Genomic DNA, 23,575 nt, shown 5'->3' on the forward strand with positions numbered 1-23,575 from the left:
TAGTGTTATTGCCCTTGCTTATTTGTTCATTCATTCATTCAGCAAATATTTACTGAGCCCCTGTCTCAGGTGTTCATGTCGTCCAGATGATATAACCAAGAATGCTCTCTTCTCTCACCACTTCTCCAAATCCTCCAAATTTCAGGCTTTGTTCCAGACCCTTTCTTTTATACATCCCACTTCAGCCAATGCAGCTGGCATGGCATCCCTCTCCATGAATGCTGAGGGCAGAGAAGGGCATGACATAGTTTAGCACTCAATTTCACAGGGGCTTTGTGACCTCTCATGCTGGCTCACTGTCCTAGCAGGAGTGTGATGTCTGGAGGACCGAGTCAGAGAACTTGCTCCTTTCATATCCATCACAGTGTGGAGTGTAGATTAGGCATCCAAGAAACATTCTTTCACCCAATTGGTGACTGAACAAATGGGGTCCAATGAAAATACAACGATTTTTTTTTTTTTTTTTTTTTTTTTGTGGTACGCAGGCCTCTCACTGTTGTGGCCTCTCCCGTTGAGGAGCACAAACTGCGGACACGCAGGCTCAGCGGCCATGACTCACGGGCCCAGCCGCTCCGCGGCACGTGGGATCTTCCCGGACCGGGGCACGAACCTGTGTCCCCTGCATCGGCAGGCGGACTCTCAACCACTGCGCCACCAGGGAAGTCCACAACGATTTTTTTAAAAATTAATTTATTTATATTTTTGGCTGCGTTGGGTCTTCGTTGCTGCGCTCAGTCTTTCTCTAGTTGCAGTGAGCTGGGGCTCCTCTTCATTGCAGTGCGCGGGCTTCTCCTTGAAGTGGCTTCTCTTGTTGTGGAGCATGGGCTCTAGGTGTGCGGGCTTCAGTAGTGTGGCACTTGGGCTCAGTAGTTGTGGCGCACGGGATTAGCTGCTCTGCGGCATGTGGGATCTTCCTGGACCAGGGCTTGAACTCATGTTCCCTGCATTGGCAGGCAGGTTCTTAACCACTGTGTCACCAGGCAAGCCCTACAATGATTTTTTAAATGGCCTTCTGAAAAACTGTGAATCTGGGTTCTTCCTTTGACCTAGAATTCACCTCAAGTTGATGACAGTCTCCTGAGGTAGGTATTATACCCATTTTACAGATAAGACTGAGGCTCAAGGAAGGTGGGTAACTTGTCTGATTTCACAAAATGAATATACCTCAGAGCACAGTTTCCCAACCCCTGCATCATGCTGCCTCCACAATCCTTGGATGGTTCTCCTGAGTTCACAAATGTTGAAAATCCGTTGCAGTTCCAGTGGCTAATGGACTTTCACAAAAAATGTGCTTCGTCAGGACCTTCCACACAGACATTTTTATTTCTGGGAATGGAAACTTGTGAAGAAACTCCAGTGACTTCTACATCTGGCTGGCTGCTTACTCCTGGGACTTGAGGTCAAATCCTAGAAAAGAGTCATGTGGGATGTGCTCCCTGGCCATGTCTCTGGTTCTTGGATGCTGCCAAGTAACATTCCTTGAGTTTGTACTCATCTGATAGCACTCCTTCCTCAAGGGGGTGGTGGGGATGGGGGTGGGGAACGTTCTATTTTTTCCTTTGGTGGTTATGCCCTGTCACACCCAAGCAGCTCAGTAAAAGGGGAGTGGCCAAGGACCTTACTGAAAACACCGTTCTTTCATCTCTTCTCCCCCAGCATGACCCCATATGTCCCAGCTGCCCTCTCCAGCCTCGCTCCCTTGCAGGGGCAGTTATCTCCGCCTTGGCCCTCACCCTCACCTTGCCCTGCCCACAGTAGAGCCTCAGAGGCCCTGTGCTTTCCCCTCGGGCCTACATCAGGTTCTTCTCACCTGCTCCTCCTTCTCTGCAGTCCTCACTTTTGCAGCCTCTCAGCCTCCCTTCCCTTAATGCTATTAGTACACGTTTCCATTCAGCAGCCTCTCCCCAAACCACTGCTCCTTCTCCTTTCTCTAGATCCCTTCTCCATTCTCTCTGCTCCTAGCACTTCTCCCCTCCACTGCCTCCCTCAAACCTCATTCTAGCCCAACTCTTCCCCAACCTGTCCCTAACCTGCAGTTGGAGTTCCCCTCCTCAGATCTGCCACCCCAGGTGTGGCTGCCCCTGCCCTGCTCCCACCATCTTCCTGCCTCCGAATCTCTGCCCTTTGGGACCTGGGCTCATGTTTTAAATCTCTTCTCTCCTATTAGTACACCTCTGACTGGAGTCATGACTCTACTTTATCTTTCACAGCTGTCTTTTATTCCCGTTTGTATGCTAGTTTCTTTTTTTTTTTAAAGATTTTTTTTGATGTGGACCATTTTTAAAGTCTTTATTGAATTTGTTACAATATTGCTTCTGTTTTATGTTTTGGTTTTTTGGCCACGAGGCCTGTGGGATCATTGTTCCCTGACCAGGGCTCAAACCCGCATCCCCTGCATTGGAAGGCGAAGTCTCAACCACTGGACTGCCAGAGAAGTCCTGCTAGTTTCTTTTTTAAATAAATGTATAAAAATAAAGAAGTGTCACTTAAAATGAAACTATTAAGTAAACAGCACAGGTGGTACTTGGATATTAGGTACACCACCGATAAACTCCTGATCTTCAAGAATCGTGCCTCAAGCAGCCTGGAATTGCTCATTGCTCATTGCACACATCCTAGTGTGCTCACTAGAAGTTATTTATAAAATAACTTTTTGGTTTAAAATCCCACAGGCTGAGAGGGAAGGACGACATACATGAAACCTCCATAGTGGTGCGGGGACTAGAAGAGTAAAACTTAAATGGAACTCAGAAAGTGAAGGGACGAAATAAGCAGTGGCTTTCAAACCAGGACCTCCATGGAGTGTTAGATTTTCATTTTGAAGCTGATGGTCTATGTCTAGCAACTGGAAAGTCATAGAGGTGCAGGCATACAATTATAGTGAGCAAGGGGAGGAAATTGAGAAAATCGATATCTAATCTGAAAAACAAAAAAGCTTTTCAAGTAGGACGTCCGGGCTTGTTCTAGGCTTTGCTCTGGGAGTGTTTCAGTGCTTTCTCTTTCTGTTGGAATAGAAGGAGGCCTTCAGGACAGGAGGTCTGGGACTGGGCTACAGCCCGTCTCCTCCCCTCTCCTGAATGAATTAAGTCTTACTACTTTCTCCAGCAAAGGCTGCACTACTTGTTGAGAGGCTTATGGGGAAAGTTGCCAAAGAGCAATCCAGTTATCAGCCTCAGCCCCAGCCCTCTCAGGTACAGTTCGCGGAGCAAACCCTCGAACCTAGTTGGGTCTAGACCCAGAAGACACGGAGAGGAGCAGCCCACAAGCGAACCTGCGTGCCACGCACTGAACCGGGTATGGTGGGGACACAGGCCCTGCCAGCCAGGCACTTGCACTGGCGGCGAGGGGATAACGTCTGGAGTCTCGGAGCACTGATCGAACTTGATGCCTGTGCCTGTTGGAGTCTCAGGTATCCATCCCAACTCGGAGGCCTGAGCAGCCAGGCCAGAGACGGACCTCGAGGCTCCGCGTCGTCAACAGCCCGGGAGCGCTTCAGGAGGCGCTTCCAGGACCAGCTGCAGGGAACTGGGCTCTTGCTATGACACCGCCCACCGCCTTGCCCCGCCCCGTGCGGGTTGCCAAGGTGATCAGGTGACTCTGAGCTCGCGGCGCTCGGGCCGGTTGTGACGTCAGGCGCGCCCAGGCTCCTCACTCGCTCCTTGGCAGGTGCGGCGCGACTAGTGCGGTCTCGTCTGATCCCAGCGGGTCCGGGCCGAACCAGTGCCTAGCAGTTTCGAAGAGAAGAGAGGTAAGGTGCGGCGGAGCCGGACCCGGCCAAGATGGGACCAGGGAGGGGGTGAGGCGCGGGCAGGGCCCTTCCGGGGTTTTGCGCACCCCCGAGCTCCCCAGAGGGCGCCGGAAGAGCGAAGGGCCCCGGGGCGGGATGGGCCGGCTCCGGCCGAGGAGCGCGCACGGGCTGGGAGAGAGGCCAGGAGCTGGGGAGCGGTTGCAGCCGGCCCGATGCCCACCCCGGCTCATCGCGGCTGCTCCTCCGGGTCCCGTCGCAGCGCCGCTGGCGGAGGCTGGGAAGATCCAGCGCCGCCCGCCCGGCCTTTGGGCAGTGGACTAAGGGGCTCCGCGTTGCGAGAAGTCGGCTGACTGAGAGCTGGGCTCGCCACACCCGGTCTCGGGAGACGTCTGCGGGAGGCTTCTGCATCTCTTCGCCTTGGGCTGCGATTTCTAGGGCGCTGCCGGGGATCCACTCCGTGCTCTGAGCCGGGCCTGCTGGGGGCGGGAGAGCGCTCGGGAGCCCCTCGGGTGGGAGCAGGGGCCGGGGGTGTTCAGGAAAAGTGTTGCGGGGGAAAAGGAATCTTCACTATTGAGAACGGTGTCTAGGGATCTGAATAGACCTGTTGGAGGAAGTGAAATCTGAGCGGAGCCCTGAGGGGGGCGGCTGGCTAATCTCCGGCAGCTGTGGGCATTGGAAGAGTAGAGGGAGGGAAAGGGGACCTCTGGAGAAGGAGACCTTGAGCCTCGCGCTGGAGGTAAGGGAAAGACGATTCGGCGACTTACTGGACCGAGTGCTAGGGCGGTTTTGGGGGCGGAGGGGAAGTTTGGAGATTTAGGTTAGGGCCGGTTGGGAAAAACTCTTTGAGCGCTCAGCTGAGGGTTTGTGTACTGTGGGGAGGCATTGAAGCGTCGGCTGGGTTGGGGTAGGGGAACACTGGGATGGGGAGACACCGAGGAGGCAGTTGACAGTCTGGAAAAGAGGTGACAACGCCTAGAACTCTGGTCCGTTGGGATTCTGTGAACCTTGCTTCTGAAATCTTTGTATCAGACAAGGATGTGGGAGCAGGCAGCCAGGTGCTAATTACCCCGGCCATTGTTAGCAGATTTTTAAAAAATTCCTTCTTATGCGGGAAAGGAAGCACGCAGCTGCGGCTCATTTTCTCTTCTCATTTGGCCGGGTGAGTTAATGACTCTCTGAGGGCTTTGCTACCCTTGATATGCACTGAGGTTGTATTGTCCACAGCACTTACCCTTTAGAAATTTCAGAGTGTTCTACAAACACCTCTTATCCCCAGGGTGAAACCCAACCCTGAGCGAGTGGTAGGAGATTTAATGGCAGAGAAGTTATTGAAGGATAGTCAGTGCCCCAAACATGAATGGGGGCACTGGGGAAGCTGAAAGGAGTCCCCTGCTCTTTGTTAATTGTAGAACAGAGTTCCCCTTTCCTACCTGCTACCCTCAGTTTGTGGGCTTCTTAGGTAAGGCTGCTTAAGTGTTAATTGGCCATTTTGTCTTAAATTCTTGAGAAATAGGAAGAAGATATTTTGATTTTTGAAGAGGAATGATTTGGTGATATATGGGTTTTTTTCCAGCTCTGAAATTTACTGATCCTGTGAACAACAACAAAAAGCACACAGTTGTCCTTTTTAGATTGAACCTTTCACAAACTTCTGTTTTCTGGGAGGAAGTGAAATAGCTGAAACTTCTCACCAATTTGTTTTGTATTTGTTTGACTCCAGAAAACAGAATTGGACTCCAGGAATCCTGTACAGTAAAAGGCAGTTGAGGGAATTGCTGAGAACTTGGCAAGGTGGCTGCAGCTGGTTTATGCATTAAACGGAGAAACCAGCACAGCACTCAAGGGAGGACAAATCCAGAGTGCTGGCAGCTGGGGAGAGCGAGCTTCCCAGTCAGATCAGCCACATCATTCTCTGTAAAACATGTCTTAAGACAAGTCATTTGAGCATTGAGCAATGTGTGTTTACCACATATTTCTACTTACCTGAAGAGTCCCCCCCCCTCCCCGTGTACCTATTCATTGGCTGGGCTTGTTATGAAAGAGCTTTTTACAGGGCTCTCCAGAAGCCCCATAATATTAAGAATCGCTGGAAGTTAGATTTCTGGGCCACATTTTAAAAAAACTGTTAACCATTTTCTAAATGGTCTTTGGAATTATTTGGAACGGCCAACTAATCATGCTTCCTTTGGAAACAGTCCGCTCCCCCTCCCCCAGACACTGTAACTATGTGCTGTCAGGGCGGTTAAGTAGGCCGAGAGTTTTGGGAAATTTTCTGCTTTCATTCACCCCGGCTGCCCCCACAAATGTTCCCACTGGTAGAGAATTTAAGACTTCAATGTTAGGAAAGAAAGATAGTGTTTCCCTCAACACAAGCAATGATAAACACCAGGCCTGGCTGTTCTGTTGAAGAACAGAAATACCCTCCCTTAAGGGGAACTGGGCCCAGGTGGGAACCAGGGCTAGGGTATGAGCCAGAGACCCCCACGGAGCGTTCTAGGCCTGCACCTTTGTCACCCAAGGGCAGGCCCTCCTTTCTTGGCTGGAAACAGTCCTCAATCTTGAAACGGGGTAATGGACCGCAGCACACCATAGCAGGTTCTCTGCACAGCAAGGCCTCCTAACGGTTTGTAATGCAGAGACTCTGCCTGGGCAATGGAGCACAGACCGCTTATGGCCAACTTTTCAGCAGAAAGCTCTACACTGCCCTCATGGAAGCCAAATCTCTTTTGAAGCACAGTAGTCAATTCCTGGATCCGTCAGCCCTTCCTCACCAAGAACATTCTGTGTCCTGGTGGCCAAGATAATGATTTCTGTCCTGGTTGGTGTAACTCGGACCTCAACTCCAGAGTACCCATCTTCAGCCAGCTCCCTAGTGAGAAACTCGTTCAGTTCAGCTTTGAATATGCCGTCAGTGACAAACTTCCTCTTCTTGGAAATCTGCACGGCCATCTTGCCACCGCGCTCCGCCGAAAGGAAAGGCTTCACAGAGGGTCCCCCCCATAAATTTATTTATTTATGCCTCTGTTGGGTCTTTGTTGCTGCGCGTGGGCTTGCTCTAGTTGTGGAGAGCGGGGTGTGGGGGGGCGTTACTCTTCGTTGTGGTGTGTGGGCTTCTCATTGTGGTGGCTTCTCTTGTTGCGGAGCACGGGCTCTAGGCGCGCGGGCTCAGTAGTTGTGACTCACAGGCTCTGGAGCACAGGCTCAGTAGTTGTGGCGCGTGGGCTTAGTTTCTCCACGGCATGTGGGATTTTCCCCGCCCAGGGCTCGAACCCGTGTCCCCTGCATTGACAGGCGGATTCTTAACCACTGCACCACCAGGGAAGTCCTTCACAGAGGTTCTGAAGGAATATTAATGGGAGGCTTTTATGAAATTTGAGCTCCTCTAAAGCAGAATATTTTAATTTTTGGATGATTGATATTTTTTTGAGATGCAGTGAAATAAAAAAAGAGGTGAACATTTAAATTTTTTTGGTAAAAGCCTCATTCAGCACCCTAAGGCTTTTTTGTTTTTGTTTCCGGGTGTATTTGGGCTTGGTTACCAATAAGCCAATAATCAGATCTGGAGACCTGAGGGTAAGTGCATGTTTGCATTTCATACGTAAATAAGTTCAGACTGTTTCACACTTTATCCAGCTGGTTTAGAGTGCCTGGAGTAAACCTTGCAGCTTCTTGGGTTTTGGACCCTACATCCTTTCAACCCTAAAGGAGTTATTTACTAAGCATTTCAGAGACTGAAGTGGGCAATAATGCTCACTAAATTGAATGAGGAGTGAAATAGTCATCTTTTAAAATTTCATTCTCCTGAGTCGCTCTGCCAGTCCTCCATCAGATAGAGATTCAAGTGCTTGCTGATGTGCCCAGGGAACTACAGAACTACAACATCCGTCTCTCGGACTTGTGACGTTTGTTGTCTAGGCATAGTTCTCACAGGGAAGTTCTGACAGGAGAGGCTTCCTGTTTTTCTCAGGCTGAATTGAGTGCTGTGTTCTAGGCCTCCAAGCTCCTCACGCTTGACCAGCCCTACTAATTGGCTTGGCTGTACAATGGGAGTCAGCAATTAACACACAGCAGTTTAAAAGCAAGGGGACTGGGCATGAGTTGACCCTCCAGGCTCTGGCCAAAAAGGTTCACACCATTTTGGGCACTATATACAAAGGGCTCTTCAAAAGGCAGTGAGCTTAGAATGACTTCTTTTGTAGTTTTTAGGAGACGTATGTGGAATATTAGTACTGATTTAGGCCTCAAAACCAGAGCTAGGAAACTGGATGGGCCCTCAGTTCTAAAGCAAGGGAGGGAGTTCCCTGGTGGCGCAGTGGTTAAGAATCTGCCTGCCAATGCAGGGGACATGGGTTTGATCCCTGGGCCGGGAAGATCCCACATGGTGCGGAACATCTAAGCCCATGCACCACAGCTACTGAGCCCGCGCGCCTAGTCCTGTGCTCTGTAACAAGAGAAGCCACTACAATGAGAAGCCTGTGTACCACAACGAAGAGTAGCTCCCCAGTCTCTGTAACTAGAGAAAGCCTGCACGTAGCAATTAAGACCCAACGCAGCCAAAAAAAAAAAAAAAAAAATTAAAAAAAAAGCAAGGGAGATAAATGGTTTGAATCCAGTGTCTGTGGGTAGCAAGTCTGGTATGGCTTTGTCAAAAACAAAGGATGGTTTATATTTTTCTGAACCTTTTGATTAAAGGCATACCTCGTTTCATTGTACTTTGATCTGTTGGGCCTTGCAGATACTGCGATTTTTACAGATAGAAGGTTTGTGGCAACCCTGTGTCTGTCGGCGTCATTTTTCCAACAGCACTTGTTCACTTTGTTTCTCTGTGTCACATTTTGGTAATTCTCGCAATACTTCAAACCTCCATCAGCAAAAAAGATTACAACTCGCTGAAGGCTCAGAAGTTTGTTAGTATTTTTCAGTGATAAAGTATTTTCTTTTTAATATTTATTTTATTTATTTATTTGGCTGCGCCGGTTCTTAGCTACAGCATGCGTGTGGGATCTAGTTCCCTGACCAGGGATCCAACCCGTGGCCCCTGCGTTGGGAGCACGGAGTCTTAACCACTGGACCACCAGGGAAGTCCCACAGTGGTGAAGTATTTTTAAATTACGGTGTGTACATTATTTTTTTAGACATAATGCTATTGTACCCTCAATAGACTACGGTATAGTGAAAACATAACTTTCATCTGCACTGAGAAACCAAAAAATTTGTGTGACTCTCTTTATCGTGATATTCAGTTTATTGTGGTGATGTGTGTGAATGATTTAAGGGAGTCTTGGTAATCATGGTGAGGGGAGGGTTTGATCTGCCTGAATTTACTCATTGGAGAGTAATGCCTTATTCACAGATGCCTTTCATCAGTTCTCTGATTTGTGTTAAAGAGTCATTAGTCTCAAGAGAATTGGCCCAGAAAATAAATCACGACTGAAATCTACCTGGCCTCCTGGCCAGTGTTCAAAGAAAGGCAGGGGTGGGGAACAATTGAATTGCAAAGGTATTTGGGAATAGGAAGACCTGGGAAGTGGTGCTAGACTTCTGCTCTCAGTACTTCACCCATCAGCTTTCTGTATTGGGACCTCGGGCAGGATCATTTGGGGACAGTATGTGTGAAGAGGGGGACTTCTATAGGAACGTGCCTATCTCATGAGTCCTTGTCGTTAAACCTATACTTACTGCTTTCCTGCTGCCCGCTAGCTTCCCAGAGACCCCAGACCCCGTGTCCCCCCTTCCCCCACCCCCAGCCTTTCTTCCGCAGCACCCTCTCTAAAGGCTGGTGTGATTCATCAATCTCTGATCCAATTTCTGCGTCCTCTGGTTCTGCTGACTTTGCTGAACTAAATCTTGGTGATGTGTGATGGTGGCAGAACTCCAGCGAGGGGTGGTTGCATTCTAAGGGCTTGGAGGTGGGTGCTTCATCTGTTTCTCACACTTAATTTGTGTTCCACCTGCATGATTTTTGTCTTATCTCTTTGCCATCAGTACTATTATTTAACATTTTTCTTTAAATTATGCCATTTTTTAAAAACTCTAAAAGTTATTTGAAAGGGAAACTATGATTGGCTTAAATTGGAAACCACTATCACCTGCCACAAATAGAAAGCAAATATTAAAAAGCCTAACTATTAAAATTAAGTTGTCTGTCCACATTCCCCAAATTGTTCCACATACTCCAGTTGGAAAAATACTGCCTTCATCCAAAGACATGACTCACTCTGTTAATTTTTTCAGGTGGCAGTAAACAGGTGGTAGGAATGGTTTGGGGGTAGGCAGGCCTTCAGAGAGGACCCCTTGAATCCCATCTTCTGAAACTCTGCATGGCTATATGACACCAGGAAGACAGCAGAGTGAAAAACGTAGGAACTAAAAAGAAATACATGCAGTCAGTTGAAAACACTGGTGTTTTGACATGAGGTTTGCCAGAAGGAGGCCCGAGTGGTGGTGAGCCTGTATACTACATTAAACTCTAGGCCCTCCACCAGGGATGTGACTTTATTGATGCTGTGTTCTGTTGTTCTTTCTGTGCAGGTGCGCTCTTGGAAAACGCAGGTTTTTGTTCAGGGTGGATGCAGTTTGTTTTCTTGTGTTTGTTTTTAATTCTTCAATACTCCATACTACTTTGGGCCCCTTGTCTTCCATACATACAGTTGCTCTTGGTGGATGTTACTAATGACAGAACTCTGAAGTTATCATCTAGCATGTGTTTTTTCTAACCTTTTTGTCCATAATGCGTATTCCTTTAAAAAAATTCTATGAAAATGAAAGCGGGGGGAGTGAGCTGCCCTGGGATGTCTGGTCCTTAGGGTGCTCACATGGCAGGTGTGACTGGTACTTGCTGGTGTTCAGTGAAATTCACTCTTGTCCTTTAAAGCCGCCCTGCGGTGCTGACTGAGCTGCCGCTCCCGCAGAGGGTCGGTCAGGAGAGCGTGCTTTAATGGTGGAGCAAAGCCAGGGCTGGGCTGGTAGCCGGCAGGAACCAGGAGTGCTTAGTTAAATTGCCAGCACATGAAGCTGTAGGGGCCTTTTTCTAAGCCGTCAAGATTTCAGTTTTCCCACAAAGCCTAGTCTAATGCTCTGGGAGGGGGCAGGCAGAGCCTGTCTTTCAGGGGCTGTGCTGGTGAGGGACCTGGCCTGGGAAGTGGCCTTGTCAGGCTTGTTGGGAGGGATAGACTGTCCCTTTCTAGTGTGTCCTGTCAAGTTGGCAGGGAGCAGAGTTCCTCCCTTTTCTCTCTCTCCCTGCTCTAACCTATTCTTTAATCTCCCCAACTCACTTTCTCTGTTAACAGCTTTCTTCCCTTTTTCTTTCCCTTCTGTTCACTGCTGCTTTTGCTTCCTACCCTCCCTCTTGCTGGGCTCATTTTCCCTCCATTGTCACTTTGAGGGCTGGCTGTTTGAAGCTCCAGAGTTACAATGCTCTCCTGTACATCCCATGACTAGATGTAATTCAGAGGTCCCCAGCCTTTTTTTCTGAGCAGGAGCCAGCCTTCACTTCCCCATGGCTTTAAGATAGCAGCATCAGTGGGGTGCTGACCGGAGTTCCCGAGCTGAGGGGTGGGACGCAGCTGGTGGTTGGAGTTCCCAAGGGGGGAGTGGGCAGTGGGGGGGTGGGCTTGCTGGCATTATGGGAGCTGTCAGACAAGGGGCTGAGTGAGGTCCACCTTTGGGGTGTCCTTCCAGAAGCTGAAGGCAGAACGCTGTCCTACATTCAGGTAGTCCTCTGGCTTCTGCAGAGGACCATCCGTGACTAGTAAAGGCTGGAGAAGGGGCCCTTGGTGAGGTTGGCTTGAAACCCATGGGACTGTTCACAGCTGTGGATCCTGCCCTGGTGCTGGGACAAAACATGTTCTCAGTGGTAGCTGGATGGTTGTTGGAAGCATCTAGAAGTGTGGCTTTCCTGCTCAACGAGTGAAGAAATAGGTTATTTTCTCCTAAAAGCCATGGGGCAGACATTACCCAAAGATATCTTTCATTTTTTACTGTGTGTAGTCATCTCTCAGTAGTTCCAGGACCCCTTCATACCAAAATAATGTGGATGCGCAAGTCCCGTAAATAAAATGGCATAGGGTTTGCATTTAACCTACGCACATCCTCTGAATACTTTAAATCATCTCTAGATTACTTATTATTTTTTTTATAAATTTATTTTATTTATTTTTGGCTGTGTTGGGTCTTCGTTGCTTCGTGCGGGCTTTCTCTAGTTGTGGCGAGTAGGGGCTACTCTTTGTTGCGGTGGGCAGGCTTCTCGTTGCAGTGGCTTCTCTTGTTGCGGAGCACAGGCTCTAGGCGTGTGGGCTCAGTAGTTGTGGCTCACGGGTTCTAGAGCACAGGCTCAGTAGTTGTGGCGCATGGGCTTAGTTGCTCCGTGGCATGTGGGATCTTCCCAGGCCAAGGATCGAACCCGCGTCTCCTGCATTGGCAGGTGGATTCTTATCCACTATGCCACCAGGGAAGTCCCAATTATTTTACTTCTATTATCAGTGATACTGAAGGCGAAGAGGAAGGCCGCTAGAGTTCTTTCTCTCATATCCTCAGTACTGGGCTTGTCATGTAATAAGTACTTAATAATGTTGAATAAACAAATGATTAGGTTTGCCAATAGTATCTGACAAGCAAACGAATAAAATTACATGACTCCTATTAAAAGAGATAAAGGATAACTATAGAAAAAGAAGCTGCAGTGATCCTGAAAGTCTACTCTTAGTAAGGCTGTTTGTGAGCGTTATCTCTGACCAGAGTGTGAAGGTTGAGTAATCCGCATTTCCCTTTCTGCCTAACTCTCAGTGTGATCATTGCTTCCCGTTAGAAGCCTTCTCTGACTTCCCTGACCTACTGTTTCTACTTTTTAATTTTTATTTATTTATTTATTTATTTTTTGCGGTACGCGGGCCTCTCACTGTTGTGGCCTCTCCCGTTGTGGAGCACAGGCTCTGGACACGCAGGCTCAGCGGCCATGGCTCACGGGCCCAGCTGCTCAGCGGCTATGGCTCACAGGCCCAGCCGCTCCGCGGCATATGGGATCTTCCCGGACCGGGGCCCTGCATTGGCAGGCGGACTCTCAACCACTGCGCCACCAGGGAAGCCCTGTCTCTACTTTTTATAGAAGGAACAAATGACTGTGTGAATGGAATAAACGAACACAGCAATGCCAAAATTTAACAAAAACTGTAAACCTGAGATGATAGAGCAGCACCAAACCAGTAATTCTAAAGCTTTTTTTAGCCCAACAAACAATACCCAAAATTATGGGTATGAGAATCAAGAAAAACTGAGGGACCTAGAATATAAAATAATCTATTTACAAAGATCCCTAATTAGGGAGTTCAGAAAAGACACAGAGGAGGTCTTCAGAGTAAAATCAGCCCTTTTTTAAAAAAAAACTTTACAATTTTATAAATTCCCAAGAAGGATATGTAAAGATGGAGGGATAAGCATGACTTCTGGCTTTGAAGATAAGAATAGTCCCAAGGTAGGGGAAGTCTGCATGTAACCAAGAGAATTTTTTTTTTAACCCCATGTTTGGTACTTAGCCAAGTGACTTTTCAGTTTGAAGCAGAGAAAAAACATTTAAAGAACTTAAGAAGCTGAAGTGTCTTGTGAAAAAAAGAATCATGGGACTTCCCTGGCAGTCCAGTGGTTAAGACTCTGCACGTCCACTGCAGGGGCCACGGGTTCGATCCCTGGTCGGGGAACTAAGATCCCACATGCCGCATGGAGTGCCTCCCCCCCACAAAAAAGAACCACAATTACAAAAATCACTGTAAAAAGCAGTGAAGAGCAGATATAAAATAGTTTATCCACAAGGGAAAATTAATAATAGGAAGGGAAGTTGGGGCACTAGAAGGGGTCTACAGAAGCATTCTAGGCATTTTAAAAAAAAAAGAGGTGGGTAACATGAAAATACCAAAAAGCACTAAGAAGACTTAATTTTTTTCTGACTATATAGGTTCCTTATTGAAATTTTCAAACATACAGAATAACAATTGCCAATAATTCCAGCACCCAGGGAAAACCACTATAAATGTTTTTTTCCTTCTAGCCAAATTTTGTCTGTCTACTGTTACTGTACACTTAAAGCATGAAAATCTTTTTTTTTTTTTTTCCCATTTTAATCAAGGCTTCTCAGGACGGTCCCCTCAGCCCTTCCCAGGCTTGTCTGCCAAAGCATGAAAATCTTAATGTACAACTCCAAAACTGTTCCATGTAATCATGACTCAGCTCAAGATGTGGAACATCTCCATCATCCCAGAAATCTCCTCTTGTGCCTCTTCCAGTCAATATCCGTAGATTCGTTTTGGCTGTTCTTGAACCGCATATAAATGCAGTCTTACAGTGTGAAGTCTGTTGAGTCTGGCTTTTGTTCATCATTGTCTGTGGGACTCATCCACGTTGCTGCATGTAGTAATTGTTCTTTCCTTATCACTGGGCAGTGTCTATTGTATAACTGTACCGTAATCTTTCTGTTCTGCTGTTGTTGAACATTTGGATGGTTTCCGGTTTGGGGCTATAATAAATCAAGCTGCTTTGACCATTCCTTTTTTTTTTTTTTTGGGCCATGCTGTGCTGCACGTGGGAATGTGGGGTCTTAGTTCCCTGACTAGATATTGAACCCGTGCCCTCTGCACTGAAAGCACGGAGTCTTAACAGCTGGACCACCAGGGAAGTCACTGACTATTCTTACATGTGTCTTTGGTGGACTTACGTGCTCATTTTACTTCAGTATATATCTAAGAGTAGAATTGCTGGGTCATAAGATAAATATTTCCAAAGTCATGAATATATTATAAACTTTGTTCTAAAAGTGTGACTGTGTCCAGGGTACAGTGTGAATTATTCTTTGTTTATAAGGATGGAGATCAAGGTTCATTTTTTTAATTTTCTCCCATTAGAATAGCCAGCACTATTTATTGGAAAGATTAATTTTTACTTTCTGAGTTGCAGTGATGCCTTTCTATTAAATTAGGTGACTACTGTGTGGGTCTCTTGTAGAATTCTTCATTCTGTAACACTGATCCATTTATTAATATTTATTTTAAAGAAAATGGGATCATGCTTTTACATTTTTCTACGCTTACTATTAATATCATGCTTCAAATTGAGAATAATTGCAAAGGAACTATTATATAGATGTACCGTAATTTATTCTTTTCTTTTTTTTTGGACGTTTGGGTTGTTTTTTCTTTTTTCTATTTTGTTTTTTTATGTTGCAGGCTTTCCTTAAATGTCTTGATAATCCTTGTTCATTGATTTATTTATGAGGCAATAAAAAGCTGATTAGAAGTTCTGCGTGCATGGGCTTTTCTGAGGAGTGACTGGGTGAGTCATTGGAGTCTCCTCGAGTATTATCAGTAATTTTTTCCCCTCGGGCTGCTCAGTTTTTCCAGAGGAACATTCTCCACTCTACTGCCTGCAGGGTCAGTGCCATGCTACCAGGTGTCTTGTCATTTAAAAAAATAACTTTGAAAACTATTATTCTTTCCTTCATCTCTGCTTTGATGAGGTCTTTTATTGTGATCTTACCTCCATGGGCCACTTTCCGAAAGAATAGTTTCTGCTCTTCTCATTGTATGGTTGAATGACTGAAAATCCTATGACTTTGAGCATGTCTTGAGTGGGATCATCAGATAAGAGTGTTCAATGCAGCCTTTTTTTAAAAAATTTTTGTTTTATATTGGAGTATAGTTGATTTACAATGTTGTGTTAGTTTCGGGTGTACAGCAAAGTGATTCAGTTGTACATATACATGTATCTATTTTTTTTCAGATTCTTTTCCCATTTAGGTTATTACAGAATATTGAGTAGAGATCCCTGTGCTGTACAGTAGGCCCTTGCTGGTTACCTGTTTTAAATATAGTGTACACGTCAATCCCAAACTCCCAACTTATCTCCCCATCCCCACGTTTCCCCTTTGGTAACCATAAGTTTGTTCTCTAAGTCTGTAAGTCTGTTTCTGTTTTGTAAATAAATTCGTTTGTATCATTTTTTTTAGATTCCGCATATAAGCAGTATCATATATTTGTCTTTCTCTGTCTGACTTACTTCACTTAGTATGATAGTCTCCATGTCCATGTTGCTGCAAATGGCATTATTTCATTCTTTTTTATGGCTGAGTAATATGCCATTGTATGTATGTACCACATCTTCTTTATCCGTTCATCTGTTGATGGACATTTAGGTTGCTTCCATGTCTTGGCTATTGTAAACAGTGCTGCAGTAAACACTGGGGTGCATGTATCCTTTCAAACCATGGTTTTCTCTGGATATATGCCCAGGAGTGGGATTGCTGGATCATACAATAGCTCTGTTTTTAGTTTTTTAAGGAACCTCCATACTGTTCTCCATAGTGGCTGTACCAATTTACATTCCCACCAACAGTGTAGGAGGGTCCCCTTTTTTCTCCACACCCTCTCCAGCACCTGTTGTTCATAAACTTTTTGATGATGGCCATTCTGACTGGGGTGAGATGATATCTCATTATAGTTTTGATTTGCATTTCTCTAACAATTAGCAATGTTGAGCATCTTTTCATGTGCCTGTTGGCCATCTGTATGTCTTCTTTGGAGAAATGTCTATTTAGGTCTTCTGCCCATTTTTGGATTGGGTTGGGTTTTTTGTTTTTGTTTGTTTTGTTTTGTTTTTTGTTTTTTTATATTGAGCTGCATGAGCTGTTTGTATATTTTGGATATTAATCCCTTGTTGGTTGCATCATTTGCAAATATTTTCTCCCATTCTGTGGGTTGTCTTTTCACTTTATGGTTTCCTTTGCTGTGCAAAAGCTTTTGAGTTTAGTTAGGTCCCATTTGTTTATTTTTGTTTTTATTTCCATTACTCTAGGAGACAGATAGAAAAAGAAATTGCTGTGTTTTATGTCATAGAGCATTCTGCCTGTTTTCCTCTAAGAGTTTTACAGTATCTGGTCTTACATTTAGGTCTTTAATCCATTTTGAGTTTATTTTTGTGCATGGTGTTAAAAAATATTCTATTTCATTCTTTTACATGTTAGCTGCCCAGTCTTCCCAGCACCATTTTTGAAGAGACTGTCTCTTCTGTATAGTCTTGCCTCCTTTCTCATAGATTAATTGACCATAGGTACTTGGATTTATTTCTGGGCTTTCTATCCTGTTCCATTGATCTATATTTCTGTTTTTGTGTCAGTACCATACTGTTTTGATGACTGTAGCTTTGTGGTATAGCCTGAAGTCAGGGAGCCTGATTCCTCCAGCTCCATTTTTCTTTCTCAAGATTGCTTTGGCTGTTCAGGGTCTTTTGTGTCTCCATACAAATTAAAAAAAATTTTAGCCATGCACATGGTTCATGAGAAAAAAAATTTTTTTTTTCTAGTTCTGTGAAAAATGCCATTGGTAATTTGATAGGGATTGCATTGAATCTGTAGATTGCCTTGGGTAGTATAGTCATTTTGACAATATTGAGTCTTCCAATCCAAGAACATGGTGTATCTCTCCATCTGTTTGTGTCATCTTCAGTTTCTTTCATCAGCATCTTATAGTTTTCAGAGTACAGGTCTTTTGTCTCCCTAGGTAGGTTTATTCCTAGGTATTTTATTCTTTTTGATGTGATGGCAAATGGGATTGTTTCTTTCTCTTTTGTTGTTAGTGTATAACAATGCAACAGATTTCTGTGTATTAATTTTGTATGCTGCAACTTTACCAAATTCATTGATTAGCTCTAGTAGTTTTCTAGTGGCATCTTTAGGATTATCTGTGTATAGTATCATGTCATCTGCAAACAGTGACAGATTTACTTTTTCTTTTCCAATTTGTATTCCTTTTATTTGTTTTTCTTCTCTAATTGCCATGGCTAGGACTTCCAAATCTATGTTGAATAAAAATGGCAAGAGTGGACATCCTTGACTTGTTCCTGATTTCAGAGAAAATGCTTTCAGCTTCTCACCATTGAGTATGATGTTAGCTGTGGGTTTGTCATATATGGCCTTTATTATGTTGAGGTATGTTTCCTCTGTGCGCACTTTCTGGAGAGTTTTTATCATAAATCGGTGTTGAATTTTGTCGAAAGCTTTTTATGCATCTATTGAGATGATCATATGGTTTTTATTCTTCAATTTGTTAATGTGGTGAATCACACTGATTGATTTGCAGATACTGAAAAATCCTTGCATTCCTGGGATGAATCCCACTTGATCATGGTATATGATCCTTTTAACGTATCGTTGGATTCTGTTTGCTAGTATTTTGTCGAGTCTTTTTGCATGTATGTTCATCAGTGATATTGGTCTGTAATTTTCTTTTTTTTGTGGTATCTTTGTCTGGTTTTGGTATCAGGGTGATGGTGGCCTCACAGAATGAGTTAGGGAGTGTTCCTTTCTTTGCAATTTTTTTTTTTTTTTTTTGCTGTACGCAGGCCTCTCACCATTGTGGCCTCTGCTGTTGCGGAGCACAGGCTCCGGACGCGCAGGCTCAGTGGCCATGGCTCACGGGCCCAGCCGCTCCGCGGCATGTGGGATCTTCCCAGACCGGGGTACGAACCCGTGTCCCCTGCATCAGCAGGCGGACTCTCAACCACTGCGCCACCAGGGAAGCCCTCTTTGCAATTTTTTGGACTAGTTTCACAAGGATAGATGTAAACTTTTCTCTAAATGTTTGATAGAATTCACCTGTGAAACCATCTGGTCCTGGACTTTTGTTTGTTGGGAGTTTTTAAATCACAGTTTCAATTTCAGTACTTGTGATTGGTCTGTTCATATTTTCTATTTCTTCCTGGTTCAGTCCTGGAAGGTTGTACCTTTCTAAGAATTTGTTCATTTCTTCCAGGTTGTCCATTTTTTTGGCATATAGCTGTTTGTAGTAGTCTGTTATGATCCTTTGTATTTTTGTGGTGTCAGTTGTAACATCTCCTTTTTCATTTCTAATTTTATTGATTTGAGCCTTCTCCCTTTTTTTCCTGATGAGGCTGGCTAAAGATTTATCAATTTGCTTTTCCGGTCAGCGGCCTGAGGTGACCTCTAAAAATGGTTCGCTATTCACTTGACCCAGAAAATCCCACAAAATCATGCAAGTCCAGAGGTTCAAATCTTCATGTTCACTTTAAGAACACTCGTGAAACAGCCCAGGCCATTAAGGGTATGCATATCCGAAAAGCCACTAAGTATCTGAAGGATGTCACTTTAAAGAAGCAGTGTGGGGCTTCCCTGGTGGCACAGTGGTTAAGAGTCTACCTGCCAATGCAGGGGACACGGGTTCGAGCCCTGGTCCGGGAAGATCCCACATGCCGCGGAGCAACTAAGCCCGTGCGCCACAACTACTGAGCCTGCGCTCTAGAGCCCTCAAGCCACAACTGCTGAGCCCGCGTGCTGCAACTACTGAAGCCCGCATGCGTAGAGTCCATGCTCCACAACAAGAGAAGCCACCGCAATGAGAAGCCCACGCACCGCAATAAAGAGTAGCCCCCGCTCACCGCAACTAGAGAAAGCCCGCGCGCAGCAACGAAGACCCAACGCAGCCAAATATAATAAATAAATTTAAAAAAAAAAAAAAAAGCAGTGTGTGCCATTCCGTCGCTACAATGGTGGAGTTGGTAGGTGTGCCCAGGCCAAACAGTGGGGCTGGACGCAGGGTCGGTGGCCCAAAAGAGTGCTGAATTTTTACTGCACGTGCTCAAAAATGCAGAGAGTAATGCTGAACTTAAGGGCTTAGATGTAGATTCTCTGGTCATTGAGCACATCCAGGTGAACAAAGCCCCCAAGATGCGGCGCAGGACTTATAGAACTCATGGTCGGATCAACCCATACATGAGCTCTCCGTGCCACATTGAGATGATCCTTACTGAAAAAGAACAGATTGTTCCTAAACCAGAAGAGGAGGTTGCCCAGAAGAAAAAGATATCCCAGAAGAAATTGAAGAAACAAAAACTTATGGCCTGGGAATAAATGCTGCAAAAAATAAATGCAAATGAAAGTAAAAGCAAAAAAAAAAAAAAAAAAGATTTATCGATTTTGTTTATCTTCTCAGAGAAGCAGCTTTTAGTTTCATTGATCTTTTCTATTGTTTTCTTTGTCTCTATTTCATTTATTTCTGCTCTGATCTTTATTACTTACCTTCTACTAACTTTGGGTTTTGTTTGTTCTTTCTCTAGTTGCTTTAGGTGTAAGGTTAGGTTGTTTGAGATTCTTCTTGTTTCCTGAGGTAAGATTGTATTGCTATAAACTTCCCTCTTAGAACTGCTTTTGTTGTGTCCCATAGGTTTTGGGTCATTGTGTTTGTCTGTAGGTATTTTTTGATTTCCTCTTTGATTTCTTTGGTGCTGCATTGGTTGTTTAATAATATATTGTTTAGCCTCCACTTTTGTGTTTTTTTACAGTTTTTTTTTTTTTTTTTTTCCGGTAATTGATTTCTAATCTGAGTGTTGTGGTTGGGAAAGATGTTTCACATGATTTCAGTTTTCTTAAATTTACCGAAGCTTGCTTTGTGGCCCAGCGTGTGGTCAGTCCTGGAGTGTGTTCCATGTGCACTTGAAAAGAATGTTTATTTTGCTGTTTTTGGATGGAGTGCTCTATAAATATAAATTAAGTCCATGTAGTCTAATGTGTCATTTAAGGCCTGTGTTTCTTTATTGATTTTCTGTCTGGATGATCTGTCCATTGATCAAAGTGGGGTGTTAAAGTCCCCCACTATTATTGTGATACTGTCGATTCTTCCTTTTATGGCTGTTAGTATTTGCCTTGTATATTGAGGTGCTCCTATGTTGGGTGCATATATATTTATAATTGTTATATCTTCTTGGATTGATCCCTTGATCATTATGTGGTGTCCTCTTTGTCTCTTGTAACAGTCTTTATTTTAAAGTCTACTTTGTCTGATATGAGTATTGCCACTCCAGCTTTCTTTTGATTTCTATTTGCATGGAATACCTTTTTCCATCCCCTCACTTTCAGTCTGTATGTGTCCCTAGATTTGAATTGGGTCTCTTGTAGACAGCATGTATACAGGTCTTGTTTTTGTATCCATTCAGCCATTCTGTATCTTTTGGTTGGAGCATTTAATCCATTTAAATTTAAGGTAATTATCAGTATGTATGTTTCTATTGCCATTTTGTAAATTATTTTGGATTTGTTTTTGTAGGTCTTCTTTCTCCCCTTCCTCTTTCGTTCTCTTCTCTTGTGATTTGATGACTAACTTTAGTGTTGTGTTTGGATTGCTTTTTCTTTTTTGTGCGTTTTTTATCTATTTTAGATTTTCAGTTTGCGGTTCCCATGAAGGTTTTTTGTTTTTTCCCCCACCCTGTGGAATCTTACTTTATTATTATTTTTTTAATGTTTTTACATCTTTATTGGAGTATAATTGCTTTACAGTGGTGTGTTAGTTTCTGCTTTATAACAAAGTGAATCAGTTATACATATACATATATCCCCATATCTCTTCCCTCTTGCGTCTCCCTCCCTCCCACCCTCCCTATCCAACCCCTCTAGGGGTCACAAAGCACCGAGCTGATCTCCCTATACTATGCGGCTGCTTCCCACTAGTTATATAAACATGATTGTCTTAAGTTGCCAGTCTTTTAATTTCAAATTCATTTCTAATATCCTACATTTGTGCTCTCCTCTTCTCGTGATTGCTGGTTTTCATATCATATTTGTGTGTGGATGATTTCCTACCTTTACTGTATATTTGCCTTTACTGGTGAGCTTTTCCACTTATAATTTTCTTATTTCTAGTTGTGGCCTTTTCTTTTCCACGTAGAGAAGTTCCTTTAGCATTTGTTGCAAAGCTGGTCTGGTGGTGCTGAATTCTCTTAGCTTTTGTTTGTCTGTAAAGCTTTTGATTTCTCTGTCAAATCTGAATGAGAGCCTTGCTGGGTAGAGTATTCTTGGTTGTAGGTTCTTCCCTTTCATCACTTTAAATACATCATGCCACTCCCCTCTGGCCTGCAGTTTCTGCTGAAAAATCAGCTGATAACTTTATGGGAATTCCCATGTATGTTTTTTTGTTTTTGTTTTTCCCCAAGCAACTTGTGGGATGTTAGTTTCCCAACAGGAATTGAACCCAGGGCTTTCACCCAGCAGTGAAAGTGCCAAGTCCTAACCACTGGACTGCCAGGGAACTCCCCCCTTGTATGTTTTTTTTCTTTTTTAAAAAAATTTTTAATTTTATTTATTTATTTTTGGCTGCATTGGGTCTTCGTTGCTGCACACGGGCTTTCTCTAGTTGCGGTGAGCGGGGCCTACTCTTCGTTGTGGTGCATGGGCTTCTCATTGCAGTGACTTCTCTTTGTTGTGGAGCACAGGCTCTGGGCGCATGGGCTTCAGTAGTTGTGGCTCGCGGGCTCTAGAGTGCAGGCTCAGTAGTTGTTGCGCATGGGATTAGTTGCTCCGCGGCATGTGGGATCTTCCCGGACCAGGGCTTGAACACCTGTCCCCTGCACTGGCAGGCGGATTCTTAACCACTGCACCACCAGGGAAGTCCCACCCCCCTTTTATGTTATTTGTTGCTTTTCCCTCGTTGCTTTTTAAAAATTTTTATTTTATTTATTTATTTTGGTTGTGCTGGGTCTTAGTTGCAGCGGGTGGGCTCCTTAGTTGCGGCTCACTGGCTCCTTAGTTGCTGCCAGTGGGCTCCTTAGTGGTGGCATGCATGTGGGATCTAGTTCCCTGACCAGGGATTGAACCCACATCCCCTGCACTGGAAGGCGGATTCTTAACCGCTGTGCCACCAGGGAAGTCCCTTCCCTTGTTGCTTTTAATATTTTCTCTTTGTCTTTAATTTTTTGTCAATTTGACTATGTGTCTCAGCGTGTTCCTCCTTGGGTTTATCCTGTATGGGACTCTCTGTGCTTCCTGGACTTGGGTGACTGTTTCCTTTCCCATGCTAGGGAAGTTTTCAGCTATTATCTCTTCAGATATTTTCTCAGGTCCTTTCTCTCTTCTCCTTCTGGGACCCCTATAATGCAAATGTTAGTGTGTTTCATGTTGTCCCAGAGATCTCTGAGACTGTCTTCATTTCTTTTCATTCTTTTTTCTTTATTCTATTCCATGGCATTAATTTCCACCATTCTGTCTTCCAGCTCACCAGTTCTTCTGCCTCATTTATTCTGCTATTGATTTCTTCTAGTGTATTTTTCACTTCAGTTACTGTATTGTTCATCTCCATTTGTTTGTTCTTTAGATCTTCTAGCTCTTCGTTAAACATTTCTTGTCTTCTCGGTCTATGCCTCCATTCTTTTCCTGAGATCTTGGATCATCTTTACTATCATTAATCTGAATTCTTTTGCAAATAGATTCAATGCAGTGGTTTTTTAAAAAATTTATTTATTTTATTATTATTTATTTATTGTTTCTGGCTGTGTTGTGTCTTCGTCACTGCGTGCGGGCTTTTCTCTGGTTGCGGTGAGTGGGGGCTACTCTTTGTTGCGATTTGTGCGCTTCTCATTGTGGTGGCTTCTCTTGTTGCAGAGCACGGACTCCAGGTACACAGGCTTCAGTAGTTGTGGCATGTGGGCTCAGGAGTTGTGGCTCGTGGGCTCTAGAGCGCAGGCTCAGTAGTTGTGGTGCACGGGCCCAGCTGCTCTACGGCATGCAGGATCTTCCCGGACCAAGGATCGAACCTGTGTCCCCTGCACTGGCGGGCAGATTGTCAACCACTGCGCCACCAGGGAAGCCCAGATTCAATGCAGTTTTAATGGATCTTGGCTGCTGCTTGATTTGAGCTGTCTCTTTTGGAGCTATGATTTGTCTTTAATGCTACAATTTCCACTGTTTACATTTGATCCTCAGTGTAACACACTCTAGTATAGTAGAGCTTACATTTCACCTGACCAAATTTATAAGGGAAAACATTCATGTTTTAAAGTTTTGTA

The 23,575-nt window shown here is 44.5% G+C and overlaps 1 long non-coding RNA gene across 1 annotated transcript in view; it reads left to right on the forward strand.

The window, feature by feature from the left end:
* Positions 1-3,590: 3,590 nt before the first annotated feature.
* Positions 3,591-23,575, forward strand: part of LOC137221758 (uncharacterized) — a 65,947-nt gene continuing 45,962 nt past the window's right edge. Inside the window, exon 1 of the long non-coding RNA XR_010942140.1 lies at positions 3,591-3,748. This is a non-coding gene — a long non-coding RNA (uncharacterized lncRNA). The remainder of the gene's footprint in view (positions 3,749-23,575) is intronic.

The sequence above is a fragment of the Pseudorca crassidens genome, chromosome 3 (assembly GCF_039906515.1).
Source record: "Pseudorca crassidens isolate mPseCra1 chromosome 3, mPseCra1.hap1, whole genome shotgun sequence".
Taxonomy (NCBI): Eukaryota; Metazoa; Chordata; class Mammalia; order Artiodactyla; family Delphinidae; genus Pseudorca; species Pseudorca crassidens.